Raw genomic sequence first — 18,648 nt, forward strand, 5'->3', positions numbered from 1 at the left:
GCAGGAAAGTGACACAGCAAGTGACAATTGTAGCAGGCAAGTGACAATCCGCAACGTGTGGCAGGTGATGTGGCAAGTGACAATCCGAACATGTGGCATGTGACGTGGCAAGTGACAATCTGCATCTGGTGACAGGCGACGTGGCAAGTGACAATCCACAACTTGTGGCAGGTGATGTGGCAAGTGACAATCCGCAACTTGTGGCAGGTGATGTGGCAAGTGACAATCCGCAACTTGTGGCAGGTGATGTGGCAAGTGACAATCCACAACGGGTGGCATGTAACCTGGCAAGTGACAATCTGCATCTGGTGACAGGCGACGTGGCAAGTGACAATATGCATCTGGTGCTGGCGACACGGCAAGTGACAATCCGCATCTGGTGGCAGGCGATGGTGGCAAGTGACACACTCAGGCTCCTACTGATTCGGCATTATGGTGAGTTGAACTATTTCATTTTATATAACAATGTAATAATAGAAATAATGCCCTTCAATCATCCTGACACCATAACAACCATGGTGCCAGGATGATTGAAGCGGCAATTCCAGCCATTTCCCCGATACATTGTTTGCAAAAAAAACATATTTTCTGGCAGTGCTCATCCTGAGACTAGACTCTGGATCCGCCCCTGGTATGAATTACTTGTGAAGTGAATACGAATGTGCTCCCACTGTGAATGAGAATGAAGTGTAAACTTTCATGTCAAACTTCAGGGTAATAGGGAGTTATAAAAAAAATGGGAATGAGGAGCAGCCAGATCAGGAGATGAGGTGACGGTAGCTGGTGACGGGTAGAGGTTGATAAATGCTGTATGTTCTACACTTCTACGCAGCAGGATCCCTACACTAGCACCCGTAACAGAGCCCTTCAAAGGACTGGGCCTGGACCACAGGAGTGCAAGTATACAGTACAACAGCTTTCCTCCTTGCCTTCCGGCTGAAGCAAGTAGAGTGTAGAGTGTGATATGAGTAAAAGAACTGGTGGAGGTAAATCAGTATTCTAATCTATTTCCCTCAAAATGACAAAATGTAGTTGGCACTGGTACAGGTAACACTGGCTAGTGAAAAGATGTTATCCTTCTGGTGTCGGCCCAGTGAAGTAATTTGGCCTCCAACCATGAGGGGTGCTGACTCAGGCTGGGCGTACAGCTATCACTATACTCCCTGCACTCTGTCAGTAGAGATGCAGATGATGCGTGACTGCCCGTCCCTCCCTTCTGCTGTCCATTCACAGAAGGCTTTGCATTTTGTGAATAGGTTCACATACAAAGTATTCCATAACTGAGCAACAGAGGAGGGGTGGGCAGAGCAACTGCACAGGACTCTAAAGCTGCTTTATCTGACACCCGAAGGTCCAGTGTCTGAGCAGCGGAAGTATAGTGATAGCTGTACCCCCGGCGCTCAGTAAAACTGTTAATTGTAAAACAAAGAGTTAAGTCCACGTCCTGACATACATCTTGTTGGACTTAATCTACTGTAAACCAGCACATTTGAAATATCAAGGTCATTCCTGAAGTTCTTTTTCTTCTTAAACGTAAGCCAGAATGAAATCTTTATTGCTGTGTGTGTGTATATATGAAAAAGGAGAAAGATTACATTATAATTAAAATAAAAGAGAAACTTCACCCTTATCATAAAAAATTCACAACAAAGGCACCTTTAGAAATGGCAATCTACAAACAGATACCGTACTTATAGATAATTGCAGGCTTTTTAGTCGTTGTATACCTTATTTTTAGCTTCCTCCCATTCTTCTTACGGTGGCCATTTTTACTGAGGGCAGATACAGGTGATACTCGAAAAATTAGAATATCGTGCCAAAGTTAATAATATTTCACTAATGCAACTTAAAAGGTGAAACTAATATATGAGATAGACTCATTACGTGCAAAGCCGTGATTTGTCATAATTGTGATGATTATGGCTTACAGCTCATGAAAACCCCATGAGAAGCATGGAAGCGATCAGCCTGTGGCACTGCTGAGTTGTTATGGAAGATCAGGAGGCTTCAATAGCGGCCTTCAGCTCTTCTTCATTATTCGGTCTCATGTCTCTCATCTTTCTCTTGGCAATGCCCTATAGATTCTCTATGGGGTTCAGGTCAGGTAAGTTTGCTGGCCAATCAAGCACAATAATCCCATGGCGGTGTGGGCAGGTGCCAAGTCCTGCTGGAAAATGAGGTTAGCATCCCCAGCTCATCTGTGGAAGGAAGCATGAAGTGCTCCAAAATCTCCTGGTAGAAGGCTGCATTGACTTAATGAAGCACAGAGGACCAACACCAGCAGATGACATGGCTCCCCAAATCAACACAGACTGCTGAAACTTCACACTGGACTTAAAGCATCTTGCAGTGTGTGCCTCTCCATTCTTCCTCCATACTCCGGCTCCTTGGTTTACAAATGAGATGCAAAATTTGCTCTCATCAGAAAAGAGGACTTCAGACCACTGAGCAACAGACCAGGTGTGTTTTTCTTTAGCCCAGATACGACACTTCTGACGTTGTTTGTTGTTCAGGAGCGGCTTGACAAGAGGAATATAACATTTGAAGTCCATGTCCAGGATCCGTCTGTGTGTGGTGGCTCTTGATGCACTGACTCCAGCCTCAGTCCACTCCTTGTGAAAGTCCCCAACACTTTTGAATGGCCTATTCCCGACAATCCTCTCCAGGCTGCGGTCATCCCTGCTGCTTGTGCACCTTTTTCTTCCACACTTTTCTTTTCCACATAACTTTCTATTAACCACTTGAGATCCGCGCTATAGACAAAATACGTCCGCAGCGCGGCTCTCAAGTGCCAAGTGGCCGTTTAAACACGGCCTTTTATGTGCATTACCCGCGCGCGCCACTGGGTGGCGGGCGGCGGGTAAACACTGTCCCGGCGCATCGCCGAAGACCCGATGCGTGTACCTGGCGGCCGCGATGTCCGCCGGGTACACGCGATCGTCGATGACACGGCAGGTGACAGCAGGGACGTGGAGCTCTGTGTGTAAACACAGAGCTCCACGTGCTGTCAGAGGAGAGGAGACCGATCTGTGTCTCTTGTACATAGAGACACAGCATCGGTCACCTCCCCCAGTCACCCCCCTCCCCCAACACAGTTAGAACACTCCCAGGCTACACAGTTAACCCCTTCCTCACCCCCTAGTGTTAACCCCTTCCCTGCCAGTCACATTTATACAGTAATTAGTGCATTTTTATAGCACTGATCGCTGTATAAATGTGAATGGCGCCAAATTTGTGTCAAAAGTGTCCGATACGTCCGCCGCAATATCCCAGTCCCAATAAAAATCGCAGATCGCCGCCATTACTAGTAAAAAAAAAAATAATAAAACAAATCATAATTCTGTTCCCCATTTTGTAGGCGCTATAACTTTTGCGCAAACCAGTCGCTTATTGCGATTTTTTTTTTTATAAAAATACGTCGAAAAATACGTATCGGCCTTAACTGAGAAAAAAAATAGTTTTAAAAAAAAAAAAATGGGATATTTATTATAGCAACAAGTAAAAAAATATATATATATTTTTTAAATTGTTGCTCTTTTTTTGTTTATAGCGCAAAAAATAAAAACAGCAGAGGTGATCAAATACCACCAAAAGAAAGCTCTATTTGTGGGGAAAAAAGGACGCCAATTTTGTTTGGGAGCCACGTCGCACGACAGCGCAATTGTCAGTTAAAGCGACGCAGTGCCGGAAGCTGAAATTTCGCCTGGGAACGAAGGGGGTTTATGTGCCCAGTAAGCAAGTGGTTAATGTGCTTTGATACAGCACTTTGGGAACATCCAACCTCTTTTGCAATTACCTTTTGAGGCTTTCCCTCCTTATGGAGGGTGTCAATGATGGTTTTCTTCCCCAATGTCAGGTCAGCAGTCTTTCCCATGATTGTGATTCCTACTGAACCAGACTGAGAGACCATTTAAAGGTTTAGGAACCCCTTTCAAGTGTTATGGCTTAATTAGCTGATTAGAGTGGGACACTTTGGGCCAGATTCACAGATGAAATACGCCGGCGTATCTACTGATACGCCTGCGTATTTTCACATTTCCCGCGTCTTATCTTTAGTTTAAATCCTCAAACCAAGATACGACGGCATTTGGGTAAGATCCGACAGGCGTACGGCTTTGTATGCCTTCGGATCTTAGGATGCAATACTTTGGCGCCCGCCGGGTGGAGTTTGCGACGTTTTCTGCGTCGGGTATGCTAATTAGCTGTTTACGGCGATCCACGAAGCTACGCGCGCTCGTCGCATTCTCTTACGTCGGCTTTTCCCATCGTAAAGTTACGGATGCTATTTCAATGGCTTATATTTAGACTAGCCATGCTAAAGTATGGCCGTCGTTCCCGCGTCAAATTTAGATTTTTTTTTTTTTTTTTTGCGTAAGTCGTCCGGGAATAGGAAAGGACGTAACGCACGTCGCCGTTCAAAAAATTACGTCGGTGCGACGTCATTTCGCGCAAAGCGCGGCGGGAAATTACAAAACGGAGCATGCGCAGTACGTTCGGCGTGGGAACGCGCCTAATTTAAATGATACACGCCCCATTTGAATTAGGCGGGCTTGCGCCGGACGGATTTACGCTACGCCGCCGCAAGTTTACAGGCAAGTGCTTTGTGAATCAAGCACTTGCGCTGAAAACTTGCGGCGGTGTAACGTAAATGGTATACGTTACGCCGCCGGAATTGTACATGAATCTGGCCCTTTGAGCCTGGAATATTGCACCTTTTCACAATATTCTAATTATCTGAGATTGTGGATTTGGGGTTTTCATGAGCTGTAAGCCATAATCATCACAATTATGACAAATCACGGCTTGAACTTTCTTGCTTTGCATGTAATGAGTCTATTTCATATATTAGTTTCACCTTTTAAGTTGCATTAGTAAAAATAAATGAACTTTTGCACGATATTCCAATTTTTCGAGATTCACCTGTAAATCCAACTCGGTTTACTTCCTGGAACTGTGGGTCTGCCACTGGGAACACATAACAGGAATTTCCCAGGATACAGTGAGGCCAGGGTTATATAACCAGTGCCTTACAGAAATTGTGAGTAAAAGTAATATTTTTTTTTTTTTTAAACTAATGAATATAAGATGTCATGTTAAGCATGCAGAGCTGTATATTGCTGTGATTTTTAATGAAAGGGGGTGAAAGGTCCACTTGAATACCTAACCATACAACTAGGCACATTTTCTATGAACTCATGTCTAAATTACCACCTGTTGTCACTGTTCCTTTCTGTATATACAGTGCCTTGAAAAAGTATTAATTCACTTTGATATTTTCCAAATTTTGTTATGTTACAATTAACAACGTAATAGTAATTTATTGTGAACTTATTAAGGTAAATCTCTTACCAGGAAGCATATGGGGTGTCCCAACTCATTCGGGAATGTGTATAATCTGACTTCTTTTGGCCTTTCAAAGCAAAGTTTTCTTTTGAGCAGGCTAGTATTATTTAGTATACAAAGAAACACCCGCATGAAGCGCTACACCATAAGGACGGTAAACCACAGTGTGGTCAGTGGTTAAAGAAGTTTCACTAAAACACAATCCGTGCAGCTGTCAACCACTAAGGAGACATGGGCAAAAAGCAAAAGAACAAAAACATACAGCGCACAAGGGTTAAGTGAATGTCACTTTATAGTCTGTAATGTGTGGAAAAACATATATGCATGAAAAATTGAAAAGTTGAAAAAAAAATTGAAAATTTTTTAAAAAAATGGAAGTAGCCACTAATAGCACACAGGAAAAAAGCACATTAAATTTTTTTAAAAATACTAATAACAATAGTCCGCATAACATAAGCAGCAGTTCACGTGGAGATGGTAGAGTGAAAACACATACACTTCGGGGGAGATGTTTAGGAGTGAATCCAAGTAGTGTGCATACACTTGTATGCAGAGGTAATGCAATACCTCAACAAAAGCAGCCGCTTCTACGTCTCAATGCAGGGAGATGGAATCCGTTGGTGGGATGATGACAGCCACACTGGGAGCAGATGTAGAAGTTATATCCATGCAGAGATGGATACTGCCGTTTAAAGACCACTAGCTCAGGGGCTGATGGAAAGGAAACCTTCCTCGCAAACAGAGATCTCCAGCGGCAGGGGAAGTCCTGGAGGGGAGCCACCAAGCCGGTTCAGTGACGCAGCCGCGTCACACGGGAGCGAGGAAAGGGGGATGGTAGCCTGATGGAGTCACACAGAAAGCAGGAGGTGTCCGGACACCTTCGATCCAGCGTCAGGTGACTCAAAGCACCAATCAGTGTGGGCAGAAAACGAGCAGTAGAGAAGCTGGCGCTAGTGTCACTGAGAGGATTTCCCGAGTGTCGGCACTACACATCAGCTGCAGTGTGCTTGCTGCAAACATATAGGGGCATCAAAGATTGTACTGGTGAGCCGTGACTGACATGTTTCGCGTGCCAAGACGCTTTATTGATAAAGCGTCTTGGCACGCGAAACATGTCAGTCACGGCTCACCAGTACAATCTTTGATGCCCCTATATGTTTGCAGCAAGCACACTGCAGCTGATGTGTAGTGCCGACACTCGGGAAATCCTCTCAGTGACACTAGCGCCAGCTTCTCTACTGCTCGTTTTCTGCCCACACTGATTGGTGCTTTGAGTCACCTGACGCTGGATCGAAGGTGTCCGGACACCTCCTGCTTTCTGTGTGACTCCATCAGGCTACCATCCCCCTTTCCTCGCTCCCGTGTGACGCGGCTGCGTCACTGAACCGGCTTGGTGGCTCCCCTCCAGGACTTCCCCTGCCGCTGGAGATCTCTGTTTGCGAGGAAGGTTTCCTTTCCATCAGCCCCTGAGCTAGTGGTCTTTAAACGGCAGTATCCATCTCTGCATGGATATAACTTCTACATCTGCTCCCAGTGTGGCTGTCATCATCCCACCAACGGATTCCATCTCCCTGCATTGAGACGTAGAAGCGGCTGCTTTTGTTGAGGTATTGCATTACCTCTGCATACAAGTGTATGCACACTACTTGGATTCACTCCTAAACATCTCCCCCGAAGTGTATGTGTTTTCACTCTACCATCTCCACGTGAACTGCTGCTTATGTTATGCGGACTATTGTTATTAGTATTTTTAAAAAAATTTAATGTGCTTTTTTCCTGTGTGCTATTAGTGGCTACTTCCATTTTTTTAAAAAATTTTCAATTTTTTTTTCAACTTTTCAATTTTTCATGCATATATGTTTTTCCACACATTACAGACTATAAAGTGACATTCACTTAACCCTTGTGCGCTGTATGTTTTTGTTCTTTTAGTATTATTTAGTACTTCAAATAAATATAGTAACTTAAAACATGTATCAACTATATATATATATCCTTGAATCTACAATGTAAAGTGTTTTTTATATATATTTGTAATTGTTAATTTTTTACAGGATTATAAAATACATATTTAAAATATATTTTTATATCTTTCTGGTAAATATTTGCCTTTTTCTAGCTAGTATATTGAGCATTAGACTTCTATGCACAATTTTATAAATCATAACTGCTTTACTGAAAATCCTACCACGCACAGAGCTTACATACAATACTGAATGAGCAGAGCAGAGATTTTTCTTCCTCCTTACCTTATTTAAGATTAAAGCCTCGTACACACGACCGTTTTTTTCTGCCAGGAAAGCTGCCATGAGAGCGTTTGGCCGGTAAAACCGGTCGTGTGTATGCTTCTTGGAATTTTTCCCAACAGGAAAACTGCCGGAAAAAAATAGAGAACCTGCTCTCGTCGGCATTCCCATCTGACTTTTTCCTGTCGAGAAAACCGGTCGTGTGTATGCTTTTCCGAGGGTAAAAAAACAAAATCAAGTATGAAACGGGAGCACCCCTTTCGGATATAACTAGTGTTCGTAATGGAGATAGCACATTCCTCACGCTGCAAATTATTATTAAAGCGGTGTTTCACCCTGCAGAACAACTTTTTAGCATAAAATTCGGCATAGTAGCGCGAGCTACAGTATGCCTGTCTTAATTTTTTTATCCCCGTACTCACAGTGTAATCGTACATAGAAGATTCCGACTGCCCGCGGGGAATGGGCGTTCCTTTCAAGAGGGAGGGTGATTGACGGCCGGCTATGGCACGTCACGCTCCCCGAAGACAGCCGGAGTAGGTCTCGGCTCTTCACGGCGCCTGCGCACAGACTATGCGCAGGCGCCGTGAAGAGCCAAGCCTATTTCGGCTATTTCCGGAGAAGCGTGACGCGCTTTAAGCGCAAATCGTCTCTCACCAAACTTTTACTAACACGCGATAACACGAGATCAGCAAAAGCAGCCCAAAGGGTGGCACCATTGGAATGGAACTTCCCCTTTATAGTGCCGTCGTACGTGTTGTACGTCACCGCGCTTTGGACCGGTGGGATTTTGTATGACAGTCTGTACGCAAGACAAGCTTGGCAGGAATCCCGTCGGGAAACCCGACCTTTTTTTTTTCCGAGGGGAAAACCGGCCGTGTGTACAGGGCTTGAGTGTCAGTTAGAGAAAGCAGGTCTGAAAATAACACTTTCCGCTGTATTCTCTCTTTAGAAACCTCCAAAATGAACTGTGACCCTGTATTTAATATTTACTGGACAAAACAATGATTTTATTTAAATAGTAAAAGGAGTAAAAAAAAAGATATAAAACAACAACAGTTATCAAAAGATTTACTTAAAAAAAAAACAGACCAAAAATGAGTTTCCCTTTCACACAACTGTGTTCCAGATGTCTATAAAAAAAAAAGAATAAAGTAAAACGCGTGATGACAAAGACAATTCAGGCACCAAATACATTCTTTTATCCAATATGTGGAAACGAGAAACTGATGACAGGGAAATTGCCAAAATTCTGAACTATCAGCTTACATTTTGATGACACCAGCTGTCAAGAGGGGAATCTTCCGTTTTTTTTTCTTTATTCACTTCAGCATTTCTGAGGATTTGAATACTGGACCATCTCTACTATGTATGTTTCCTTACTATGTCAGGATATTTATCAAGGTTTGATGCATCTAATAAGTATGTTATTCTTTTCATTACATAATATTTTATGCACAAAATTACTTATAATTAATTAATACATTTTTTTAATCATGATTTCTGCAAGGAATAAACACTTTATTCAAAAATTGTCCAGGTCTTTAAATATTTTCTATCAGTTTCTTTATGTAAACATAAACTCATTCTTTTATATTGAAAAATAAAATTAAATTCATATATGACAAAGTACACTATGGCCCAGATTCTCAAAGGGCTTACGACGGCGCAACGCCATGTGCGCCGTCGTAAGTCCTAATCTGGGCCGTCGTATCTATGCGCCTGATTCTTAGAATCAGTTACGCATAGATAACCATTAGATCCGACAGGCGTAAGGCTCTTACGCTGTCGGATCTTAAATGCAATATTTTTGTTCGCCGCTAGGTGTCGCCAACGTCGTTTTCCCGATCAAGGATGCAAATTATCAAAATACGCTAATTCCCGAACGTACGCCCGACCGACGCAGTGAAGTTACGACGTTTACGTACGATTTGCGACGCTTAAAGTTGCCCCTGGGTCTATGAGGCGCAATCAATGGTAAGTATGGCGGTCGTTCCCGCGTCGAAATTTGAAAATTTACGTTGTTTGCGTAAGTCGTCCGTGAATGGCGCTGGACGCCATTTACGTTAGCGTCGAAACCAATGACGTCTTTGCAACGTCATTTAGCGCAATGCACGTCGGGAAATTTTAGGGACGGCGCATGCGCAGTACGTTCGGCGTGGGAACGCGCCTAATTTAAATGATCCACGCCCCCTACCTGGATCATTTGAATTAGGCGGGCTTGCGCCGGAGAATTTACGCTATGCCGCCGCAACTTTACAGGCAAGTGCTTTGTGAATCAAGCACTTGCCCATAAAACTTGCGGCGGCGTAACGTAAATGAGATACGTTACGCCGCCGCATTTTGGCCCTATATTGCAAAGTGCTAGTATAATGTTACTATGGGCAATTCAGATGTAAAAGTACAAATATGCTTCCAATAAATACATAAGACCCTATACTTTATAAACATGTACAAGAAACCCCATGCTTTTTTCTTTTTATGTATGGGGGGGGGGGGGGGGGGGTCCCCATTACCATCTATAGCAGACCCTCATCTAGGATAAAGGAGATGAACGGAATCCTTAGCCACTTTGTTTACAAATGGAAACAAGCGACTGGGAACCATCATTTGCTGGCAACTTAAACAGCATTTTTTATTTATTTTTTGTAAATAACTTTTTCTGTAATAGGTTGTACACATCATACCAATGAGGTACTTCCCAGGCAGATTAAGGGCACCCCCTCCATGTTATTTAAGGGAATTATGCATTTATTATGTAGAACTTAAAGCATTATTAAAATCTCTTTTCCCTGCCAAATAAAATAAAAATGTAATCCGTTTTTTTTTTTTTTTTGGAAGATGTCCCCCAGAGCGGTGCCCAGGCCCCCCATGCCATTTGTTTGACAATCTCTTGCCTATTAGCCTACAAAATGGCCATTGCTAGTTTTTAACATTCAGCTCCCATTGACTTCAATGAGGTTCAGATTCAGCACCCAAACTTTAGACATGTTCTGCAAAGCGGACCCAGGTACATTTGGTCATGCCTAGTCATTTGTTTTTTTTATAAATCTCTTTATTATGCCTAGTCATTTGTGAATAGCAGATCAAATGAGAGGTAAAATTACTTAGTAATGGAGAACTGACTCATCTGGACCACCTGTTGCCTTGAAATAGAATTCCAGACTCAACCTAACTAGTCTTAAGAATGTCCCATCCCCCATGCCCAACACCTATGCTGACTAACTTGTGTAAAAAAGATGTATATGCTTACCTATTCTATGCCCTCTTGGGTCTCGTCACATGATCCCCTATGCCAGGCAGCGGCAGCTGTAGGGGTAAGAGAGAGAGAGAGAGAGAGAGCACTCGACAAAGGCTGGGAATGGCTGGAAGAAATGACATCAACCATAGGCTCCCATGTCCCAGCCATTGTTGGCACTCCCTCCTCTCCCCTGCAGCTGTAGCAAGCAGACAAAAGGGAGCCGGATCACGTGACTGGACTGGAACAGACTGAAAATAGTATACGCATCATTTTCACACAGGTTAGTCCACAAAGGTGTTAGGAGGAGTTAGGAGGAGGAAGGGGACATTTTTAAGACTAAGGCCGCGTACACAAGATCGGTCCATCCGATGACAACGGTCCGAAGGACCGTTGTCATCGGTTAACCGATGAACCTGACTGATGGTCCGTCGCGCCTACACACCATTGGTTAAAAAAACGATTGTGTCAGAACGCGGTGACGTAAAACACAACAACGTGCTGAAAAAAACGAAGTTCAATACTTCCAAGCATGCGTCGACTTGATTCTGAGCATGCGCCGGTTTTTAACCGATACTTTTGCATACTAACGATCGGTTTTGACCTATCGGTTAGGCGTCCATCGGTTCAATTTTAAAGCAAGTTCTCATTTTTTTGACCGAAGGTTCTGTAAACACAGAGCTCCACGTGCTGTCAGAGGAGAGGAGACCGATCTGTGTCTCTTGTACATAGGGACACAGCATCGGTCACCTCCCCCAGTCACCCCCCTCCCCCCACACAGTTAGAACACACCCAGGATACACATTTAACCCCTTCCTCACCCCCTAGTGTTAACCCCTTCCCTGCCAGTCACATTTATACAGTAATTAGCGCATTTTTATAGCACTGATCGCTGTATAAATGTGAATGGTCCCAAATTTGTGTCAAAAGTGTCCGATACGTCGGCCGCAATATCGCAGTCTCAATAAAAATCGCAGATCGCCGCCATTACTAGTAAAAAAAATAATAATAAAAAAAATCATAATTTTGTTCCCCATTTTGTAGGCGCTATAACTTTTGCGCAAACCAGTCGCTTATTGCGATTTTTTTTTTTTTTTTTTTTTCAAAAATACGTCGAAAAATGTGTATCGGCCTTTACTGAGAAAAAAATTAGTTTTAAAAAAAAAAAAAAATTGGGATATGTATTATAGCAACAAGTAAAAAATATATATATATTTTTTTTAAATTGTCGCTCTTTTTTTGTTTATAGCGCAAAAAATAAATACCGCAGAGGTGATCAAATACCACCAAAATAAAGCTCTATTTGTGGGGAAAAAAGGACGTCAATTTTGTTTGGGAGCCACGTCGCACGACCGCGCAAATGTCAGTTAAAGCGAGGCAGTGCCAGAAGCTGAAATTTCGTCTGGGCACGAAGGGGGTTAAGCAAGCAAGTGGTTAATAAATGCCTCCATGGCTACCCTTTTGGATAGTCATTTTCATTCTTTCTGCACGTCCACAAATTATTTAATGAGTGATAATAAGCTGCAGGCATTCATGCAATGAAAACACACTTTCACTGCAACAAATAATACAAGTAGTGGCTTCAAATTATGGCTTATCAAAACTAATTGGTACTGTAGTTAGGATTTCATGATAAACATGCATAATAGGACTGCTAATTACTTATACAGCATACACCTACTGTATTTGTAAATGAGCAATATAGACAGACAGCAATCCTGAATAGATTGGGGTAGATTCATAAAGAAGTTACGCTGGCGTATCTATTGATACGCCACGTAACTTCTAGGATGCTCCGGCGTATCTTTTTTCTGTATTCAGAAAACAAGATACGCCGGAATTTGGCTAAGATCTGACTGGCGTAAGTCTCTTTACGCGAGGAATATGCAAATTAGGTAGATACGCCGATTCAGAAACGTACGTCCGCCCGGCGCATTTTTTTTATGTCGTTTACGTTAGGCTTTTTCCGGCGTAAAGTTACCCCTGCTATATGAGGCGTATCCTATGTTAAGTATGGACGTCGGGCCAGCGTCGAATTTTCCGTCGATTGCGTAGTTTGCGTAAGTCGTTCGCGAATAGGGCTGTGCGTAATTTACGTTCACGTCAAAACCATTTGCTGTTTGCGGGTTAATTTGGAGCATGCGCACTGGGTTACGTTCACGGACGGCGCATGCCCACCTCTTCACAATTTGAATTAGGCGCGCTTACGCAGGCAGATTTACGCTACGCCGCCGTAACTTAGGGCGCAGGTTCTTGGTGAATACAGAACATGCCTCACTAAGTTACGGCGGTGTAGCGTATCTGAGATACGCTACGCCCGCACAAAGTTACGGCGGGCTATTTGAATCTAGCCATATGTATTTTGTAGTAAGCATGCACTTGCTGGAAATACCTTAAAATGCTAAGAATAGGTTAATCTAGTTGTAAGCGGAGTTTGGACAGGTGAGTTACCCACTATCTTCTTTCGGAGGATCTTAAGAGTTAAAGCAGAAATCCAGGAATTATCATTATTATTCATTGGCCCAGGTTTGTTCAATGCTATTATAAGGCCCCTTTCATATTGGGGCGGGAGGCACGGTGGCAGTATAGCGCCGCTAAAAATAGCGCCGCTATACCGTTGGATTTGCTGCAGGATTCGCCTGCTAGCGGTGCGGTATTAACCCCCGCTAGCGGCCGATAAAGGGTTAATACCAGAGGCGCATTGCAGGCGGTATTGGCGCGGTTTCCCATTGTTTTAAATGGGAAGGAGCGGTATACACGCAGCTCCTCTCACCGCACCAAAGATGCTGCTGATAGGAGATTTTTTCTCTCCCGCCAGCGCATCGCCTCAGTGTGAAAGCCCTAAGGCTTTCACATTGAGGTTGCTGGGCAGGAGTTTTTCAGGCGGTATAGCAGCTCTATTTTTAGCGCTGTACCGCCTGAAAAACTCCTCAGTGTGAAAGGGGCCTTAGGGTTGTTGTTAGAAATCACAGGGCCTCCGGCCTGTACAGCCTACCTGATAGCCCCCCCACCTTCAACATATCAAAACAATATTTTCACTAAACTAAAAACATTATTAACGGACACAAACATAACATAACCTACACAATTCTTGCTAAATGTAGAAGATAAAACTGTATTGAGTTAATTAACAACTTAAGGACCTTAGGTGTTTTTCAGATTTGGTGTTTACAAGACTAAAACAGTTTTTTCTGCTAGAAAATTACTTAAAACCCCCAAACATTATATTTTTTTTTTTCTAACACCATAGAGAATAAAATAGTGGTCATTGCAATACTTTTTGTCACACCATATTTGCGCTGCGGTCCTACAAGCGCACTTTTTTTGGAAAAAAATCACTTTTTTGAATTAAAAAATAAGACAACAAAAAATTTGGCCCAATTTTTTTATATATTGTGAAAGATAATGTTACGCCGAGTAAAATGATACCCAACATGTCACGCTTAAAAATTGTGCCCGCTCGTGGCATGGCGTCAAACTTTTACCCTTAAAAATCTCGATAGGCGATGTTTAAAAAATTCTATACGTTGCATTTTTTGAGCTACAGAGTAGGTCTAGGGCTAGAATTATTGCTCTCGCTCTAATGATCACGGCCATACCTCACTTGTGTGATTTGAACACCGATTTCATATGCAGGCGCTACTCGCGTATGCGTTCGCTTCTGCGCGCGAGCTCGTCGGGACGGGGCGCTTTAAAAAATTTTTTTTTGTTTTCTTATTTATTTTTATTTCTTTTATTACTTTTTACACTGCAAACAATTAAATAAAAATGTGATCACTTTTATTCCTATTATAAGGAATGTAAACATCCCTTGTAATAGAAAAAAGCATGACAGGTCCTCTTAAATATGAGATCTGGGGTCAAAAAGACCTCAGATCTCATATTTAGACTAAAATGCAAGAAATAAATAAATTGAAACTGTCATTTTTTCGAATAACAAAAAAAAAAAATGTTTCTTTAAGACGCTGGGCGGGACTGACGTTTTGACGTCACTTCCGCCCAGCAGAGCTATGGGGACGGGTGAAGGACATTTTTCCCTCACTCGCACCCCCAGTCAGCTGCCGAACAGACACGATCGCCTCCACCGCTACCGACGGCTACGGTAAGCGGCGGAGGGCGCGGGAGAGCGGCGGGAGGGGGGGCCCTCTCCCGCCACCGATAACCGCGATCTTGCGGCGTATCCGCCGCGAAGACCGCCGTTATCGTGTACAGGACCCTTAGCACTAAAGATGGATACCTCGGTTGTGGCAGCAGCTGCTGCCGTTACCGCAATATCCATCTTTAAAATTAGGACGTATTTATACAGTGCAGGGTCTGGAAGTGGTTAATAAAGTTCTGTGTGTAAATGAGGTCCTGGGGCTCATTCACATCGGTGCTGTGGCCTGTACAGTGTTTTTTTTTTGTAAATGGGGCTATTGCTGTGTGCAGGCAGCCTTTGTTAAGCTATGGGGATGGACCAGCTGTATGAACACAGCCTCAGGTCCTCATTTGACAGGCATGTGGATGCAGGTGTATGGTCCCCGAACATTTGGGGCCACTCACCCTCATCTGCACACCTATGAAGTAAGGACCTGTGGCTGTGTTCATACAGCCGCTACATTCTCATAAAGTAACAGATGGCTCCTGCCGCACAAACAGCTCATTCATACTGTATGGGCAAGAGAACCCATGTGAATGAGCCCTTCATTTTTAAATTATCTGTTACAATTTTTTACAATTATTTTTTACAATTTCTTAAGATTTGTTTTTTTTACAATTTTTATAAAATTATTATGCACAAGTTTTTTTTTTTTCATCTTTTAAATTTCTTTTACAATTTTTTAAAATGATTTTACACATTTTCAAAATCATTTTTAATTTTTTTAACAATTATTTCTTACATTTTTAAGTAAGGCCCGGAGCGTGATGTTATGACGTCACGCCCGGGCAGGGAGCCGCCATCAGGGGGTACAGGCAGTACACCTGTAAGGGGTCCGGAAGTCCCCAGGGGCCCGGAGGCCCATAGGGCCCCATATGGCATTCCCCTTTTTTTTATTTATTTTTTATTAAAAAAAAAATATTTTTTTAAATATTTTTTTATAAAATTTTTTATTAAAGGGCCAAATTTTTTTTAGGGGTATGGTGGGCCCAGAGACCCCCAGGGCCCAGGATGACAACCTGGGCCCTTTTTTTTATAAAATAATATATATTTTTTATATATTTATTTATTTATTATATATATATATATATATATATATATATATATATATATATATATATATATTTACTATTATTAAAGGGCCCAGAGGTCCCCAGGGCCCCGGGTGGCAACCCCCCCTTTTTTTTTTATAAATGTTTATTTATTTATTTATTTTTATTAAAGGGCCCAGAGGTTTCTTTTTTATTATTATTATTATTATTATTATTATTATTATTATTATTATTAAAGGGCCCAGAGGTCCCGAATTTTTTTATATTATTTTATTTCTTTTTTTTATATATATATTTTTTTATTAAAGGGCTCAGAGGTCCCCAGGGCCCCATGTGGCAAACGCCCTTTTTTTATTTGTTATAAATGTTAATTTTTTTGTATTTTTGTTTATATATATTTATTTTTTATGTTTTTATTAAAGGGCCCAGAGGTCCCCAGGGCCCTGGATGGCAACCCCCCTTCTTTATATATATTTTTTTTATTTCTTCTTTTTTTTTGTAAAGGCCCCCCCCCCCCCCCCCCCCCCCCCCCCCGCGCTTCTCAATTCTTCTCAAGGCTGAAAGCATGAGATCCATGAATTTTTTTTCACGATCTCATGCTTTCCAGCCTGGAGGAGAGATGTGCGGTCTTATTGACCTCGCATCTCTCCACAAAGAGTACCTGTCACAAACCATTCCTATTACAAGGGATGTTTACATTCCTTGTAATAGGAATAAAAGTGATCAAAAAAAAGTGAAAAAATAAAACAAATTAATTAAAATAAAAAATAAAATAATAAAAACATTTTTTTTTAAACGCCCTATCCCCGGTAGCTCGCGCTCAGAAGCGAAACACACACGTAAGTCCCGCCCACATATGTAAACGCTGTTCAAACCACACATGTGAGGTATCGCCACGTGCGTTAGAGCGTAAACAACAATTCTTGCACTAGACATTCTCTGTAACTCTAAACTGGTAACCTGAAAAAAAAAATAAGCGACACCTATGGAGTTTTTAAGTACTGAAGTTTGGCCCCATTCCCTGAGTGTGCGCAATTTTAAAGCGTGACGTTAGGTATCTATTTACTCGGCGTAACTTCATCATACGTTTTCTTTTTTTTCCTTTACAACCCCTTTAAGTACCCCTTCCCAGCATGCACAATGGAATCACCACTCCCAATGTACTGTTGCCGAGGAGGGACACCCAATACACCATGGTACACCTGCGTTCCAACATCAGCCCAAGATGGTAACACCACCTGCAGGCAACAAGGGAAAACTACCAGGGAGTACCACAGCCAGAACAGAGGCACATTTGTATCAATGAAACAGGTCTGGGCCCGAGTATTGGCCCAAACATCCCTTAAATTTGAAATAGGATATTGAGAATAAAAAAGGTTTTATTCACAATTGTATATATTCATCAAAAAATGTTTAAAAAATAAATTAAAATACAGAGTTCCAAAGATTGTCACCATATAGGTAAATACAAGAATAATTCTTTTAAAACGTATCCAATGAAATATTCACCATCCTTTATAATACATGAACTAATTGTCCTTCTCTACACACCCCTGAACAAGGTTAACCCGAAACGCGTCGGGTGTAAAGAAGGTTATTCTTGTATTTACCTATATGGTGACAATCTTTGGAACTCTGTATTTTAATTTATTAGTACAATTGTGAATAAAACCTTTTTTACTCTCAATATCCCGTATATTTTGAAATATTATTAGTGCCTTAAAAGTCCACCCAGGGTAACCCCCCTTTTTCTCTTCTCATATTTACTGGATGTGGCACAAGCATACACTTGCCATTCACCCACCTTTCTTTAAATTTGAAATAGCGCCCCCTAAATTTGGGATGAGAGCTATACTTGGATCAACTGTGGGTATAAAATTGGGTATATGGGATTGTACGATATTTTTTATTTTGTTTATTTCTATGGTTGAACCAGATGGACTTGTGTCTTTTCTCAACCTGACTAACTACCCTATTTATCGGCGTATACCGCGCACTATTTTGCCCTGAAAATCAGGGCAAAATCGTGGGTGTGCGAAATACGCCGATACCCGCTTTCCCGCCACGAGTTTGAATACTGCGCCGGCATATACCGAGCGCAGTACACTCGTGTATCTTCGGACAGTCTCTGCACCTCTCGCACTGACGTCCTGAGCGTACAGGACGTCAGCGCAACAGTTGCCGAGCCTGCCCGACGATACACGTGTACTGCACTCGGTATATGTCGGCGCAGTAGTCAAACTCGGCGCGGGAAACGAGCGGGGAGGACGCCGCAGAAGGACGCCGGGCCCGCCGAAGAGGACACCCGACCCGCCGAAGAGGACACCCGACCCGCCGAAGAGGACACCCGACCCGCCGAAGACGGATGCCGGACCCGCCGAAGAGGACACCCGAAGCCGCAGAAGGACGCCGGACCCGACGAGGCCGCCGATGGACGCCGCGCAAGACACCAAAACTGTAAGTACAAAAAAACTAAAAAACTTTTTTTCCACAGGATTGGGGGCCACTTTAGGGGTGCGCGGTATACGCGGGAGCGCGTTATACCGCGATAAATACGGTATGTAACAACGTAACTTCATTACTGTTCACTCGAAATGTAACAAAATAGCATTTTAGAAGCTGTAATGAACA

Source organism: Rana temporaria, chromosome 10, assembly GCF_905171775.1.
Source record: "Rana temporaria chromosome 10, aRanTem1.1, whole genome shotgun sequence".
Classification (NCBI taxonomy): Eukaryota; Metazoa; Chordata; class Amphibia; order Anura; family Ranidae; genus Rana; species Rana temporaria.